This window comes from Schistocerca piceifrons, chromosome 4, assembly GCF_021461385.2.
Source record: "Schistocerca piceifrons isolate TAMUIC-IGC-003096 chromosome 4, iqSchPice1.1, whole genome shotgun sequence".
NCBI lineage: Eukaryota > Metazoa > Arthropoda > Insecta > Orthoptera > Acrididae > Schistocerca > Schistocerca piceifrons.
Window position 1 is genome coordinate 260868117 of NC_060141.1, and position 4354 is coordinate 260872470.

General features: G+C 40.7%; 1 non-coding gene across 1 annotated transcript; it reads left to right on the forward strand.

The window, feature by feature from the left end:
- Positions 1–3403: 3403 nt before the first annotated feature.
- On the forward strand, positions 3404–3477 carry Trnav-cac. The gene has a single exon. It is a non-coding gene; the product is annotated as a tRNA-Val (tRNA).
- Positions 3478–4354: the final 877 nt, after the last annotated feature.

Below are 4354 nucleotides of genomic sequence, written 5' to 3' on the forward strand. Positions count from 1 at the left end.
GATGTCCTTAGGTTGGTTAGGTTTAACTAGTTCTAAGTTCTAGGGGACTAATGACCTCAGCAGTTGAGTCCCATAGTGCTCAGGGCCATTTGAAGCCATAGCGCCTTGCCATCCAGTCTGTCTGAAACTGCCAAGAACTACAAACTGAATGAGTGTTTTGAGTATACCCACAGTTAAAAGCAATCTGGGCATTGTGAGAGCTAAACTAATGGAATCATAGAGAGTATTACACTGCTCGTAACATTATTATCCCCATGTACTTTACGCCCATCGAGTAATCAATAAATTCCTATTGTCGCTATCCATTGTGCATCAGACGCATATATGTTTTATGGGGTGTTTTACATAACGCACCTGACTGCCGTACATGAGGACAACATAACGCGCGTCAGCAAGATCTAACGATGAGAGATGGATGTATAATAACAAAAATAAAATTCACATCACACTGGGTCAGCTTTCATGAGGAAACTCTGCTCAGGATTAGCAGAGACACTTTCAACTTATTATGACATTTCGAAATTAAGCAACCCAGTGCACATATTTTGAAGAGTTTACAGTGAAAACTGTTATCTGGCGAGTTTGTTTCTTGCATTTTAGGCCATACATTGCAAAGTGCAAAATGTATTCTCAGTGGCATCTGCAGCCTAATTTGAGAATAAGCGAGTAACGGCAATCTCTCATGAGTCGAAGATGGGCATTACACTGGTCAAAAATAGTGCTGTTTACTGAAATTTTACATTAGTATCGTGCAATAAGTACTTGTCAGGTTGTTTAAATTACAGTATGTATTGAAAGATGACATTTTACTCCACACTTCCATTTTCTTCACATTATATCTTGTTTCCTGTGGGTCGCGATACATATTTTTGCTTTATTCATTAGGAGTCTGCTGTAACCACTTTCGATCAATCTATATTAACTCTGTAGCAATCTCTCTGATTGGGCACTGCCACGATTTAAGTCTTTGGGAATCTGTTTTGTTTTCGGCCAATGGGATTCATTGGTAGGTGTTGGGGTCATGTAGTTCTGCCCTTGAACAAGAGGCTTTATATGAATTTTACTTCTAGTGCCTCTTCAAATGGCTCTGAGCACTATGGGACTTAATATCTGTGGTCATCAGTCCCCTAGAACTTAGAACTACTTAAACCTAACTAACCTAAGGACATCACACACATCCATGCCCGAGGCAGGATTCGAACCTGCGACCGTAGCAGTCGCGCGGTTCCAGACTGAGCGCCTAGAACCGCTAGACCACCGCGGCCGGCTCTAGTGCCTCTGGGTGGAGAAGTCGAAGAAACTGTGTGCTGTGTTCTGATGTTGAGATGAAGCCTGCCTTGTCTTGCAGAGGTGCAAGCTGTTGTATACATGCTGCTACGGACGTGGAATTTGGTGAAATCATTACAGTGTATTTGTTGTAGTGAAAGTAGATTTCATGGTGAGTTAAGTGTGGCCAAGATTTAGTCAGAAACGCTCCTCGTGATGGGATTGGGGTGCAAACTTGCTCAAAATGGAGTAGCAGTTCCTGGGTCGCTGATGCGTAAATGTTTGGGAGCTAGTTATTGTATCTCCCACGCATTATTTTGCTTCGTGATGTAAATTTAAGGACCTTCATTTACCTGACGTATAACGATCAGTTTCTCGTTCAGTTAGGATTATGTGTTAACAAAGACGAAGTTCTTTCTCTTTACAAATTCGTACCTAAGAATTGTAGGTGCTGTAAATTATCTTATTGTATTTAGGGACAATATACTACTTATTAATTCACTTATCTCTGTCTCGTTTAGCTACCAACTTCATCATTTTTACATATTTTGGCTATCTGAGTGTGCAATGTTGCTTGGCCGCCATCTTCTAGTGTAAACTTCAGATTCACAAGTATTCTGACTAACAGGCACTCAGCCGTGGAGCTGCCGCTAAACAACATTTTTAACAATCAATGCTGTGCGTGGTATGAGGTTTCACGTGCACATAAAGGTAGGTCAACGTGTGGTGCACTGCACGTTGATGAAATACTGGTCTACGCACACTCATTAGCTTTTACGAGGTTATGTAGGAAGCAGAGGTAACATTTAAAGCCTTACTTGATGATTTACTATTTTTCTGTGCTGATTCAATACTTACACAAATGATAAGACAGCCTCAGCGCAGCACTTGACACTATAATCCATTTTCAATGGAATCCACTGCCTTTACGAGCTAATGTATTCACTGTGTAACACGCAAGTACTAGGTATGCAGGTCAATTGCTTTTCGTTGAGCTAAGTTTATGAGTAGTCTACTCTTTTGTAATCACGCTTTAAATGTGTTTAAACAGGTACAAAAAAGAAAGAAAAACATCAGAATGCCAACAACGAACTGACAGTTCCTTTCGAACTGTCGGACATTACTGGTAATAAGTTTAATTGTCAATCAACTTCCAGCAAACTTCAACATGCCATCTACAGCTACTTCCACAAACTAAAATGATTTCTCCCGAGCTATCGCATTTATTGAGAAGGGACTTTTCGAAACTAGCTCAAACAAGAAGTAGTTGAGTTACAAACTGATGAATTTGTCACCGTATAATGCCCCTACAGCTTTCCACTGACTTAGATAACATACGCTGTAATATTCTCAATAATGCAAGCGTACAAATCAGCTGTTAACTATGTTAAACAGCGTTTTGATTGTTGTAGTACATTTCATCATTTCCTCCTGAATGGGAAACAAGTTATTGTTTCGCTCGTAGATGCGTTCATGTGCCCACTAAATTGCCAAAAGTTACAACGAACAAACAGACGCTTTCAGAAGTTAAAATTCGGATATATTTTAAGACATATAAAGGGTGTAATGGGTATAAGTGCATATGTTTATATTTTCATTGGTGCCTGAGGACAGTGTGCTGAACATTACTTTATTTGCAGATTAATAATTTTAGCTATTAGGATTAATATGTTTTTACGTTGGTTAGTATCTCCAAGTACATGTGATACAAGCAAACCATTAATGCTTATTTTTCCCTGACAGCACGTCATGTGTTTAACTGTGGATGCGTGGACGCAAAATGTCTTCACTGCACGCGTAATCTTAGTGGTGCAGCTTGGCTGTGCAGGAAACATTAGACAGGAAATTATGTGATGTATTTGCATTGTTTGACGCAGAGAGAAAGAAACCCAACACTTTGTGTATTTTCCGGAAGTGATAAATTTAAGTTTGGAAACGAAATGTAGAACAAATTTGGCGACACTTTCTGGAAAGCTGGTTGAATTTGTGCGCATAAGGGCGTAATTGGCTAACTTTAACGCCAGTTAAATCGGCAACAGTGCAATGTATCGAATTTGTTCTTTAATAATTATTTCTCAGCGAAATCTACCCTGCAAAACTCTTACAAGCTTTACAGACTGCTTCCAACCACCAAACCGACTGAGGTGGCGCAGTGGTTAGCACACTGGACTCACATTCGGGAGGACGACGGTTCAATCCCGTCTCCGGTCATCCTGATTTAGGTTTTCCGTGATTTCCCTAAATCGTTTCAGGCAAGTGCCGGGATGGTTCCTTTGAAAGGGCACGGCCGATTTCCTTCTGCATCCTTCCCTAACCAGAGCTTGCGCTCCGTCTCTAATGACCTCTTTGTCGACGGGACGTTAAACACTAATCTCCTCCTCCTCCAACCGCCAAGTATATATCTAAGTTTGGTTGTTTTAACATAAAATAATGGAAAAATATTTTTTATGCCAACACCTATGCAATTTTATTTATTCTCTACCGGTTTCGCTACTGGCTAGCATCTGCACCGGAGATAATAACGTACATCACATGGTCAAAAATACATCTCAGGCAAATACGACACCATATATAAAAGGTGACGAATTATCACATTATTTCCACTGTAGCAGATTAATACCATCGAAGTGTAGTAACATGTACATACACAATCCTAACACCAAACAACCTCTACAAACTCAGTCAGGACGTGATCTACCACGTTAGGTAATGGTAGATCAGAAGGACGTAAGCAGGTCACGCAGACCCGTACGAATTAATGTGCACTTCTCCCTTGAAGAGATCTCGAAAGCTGTACAGAGTGTAGTTTGGTTCAAATGGCTCTGAGCACTATGGGACTTAACATCTATGGTCATCAGTCCCCTAGAACTTAGAACTACTTAAACCTAACTAACCTAAGGACATCACACAAATCCATGCCCGAGGCAGGATTCGAACCTGCGACCGTAGCAGTCGCGCGGTTCCGGACTGAGCGCCTAGAACCGCTAGACCACCGCGGCCGGCAGAGTGTAGTTTATTTATAAACTGTGGATGATACGATTTGTCGGCAAATAGGTACATTACGTAAACAACTTACACAGAAAAATTA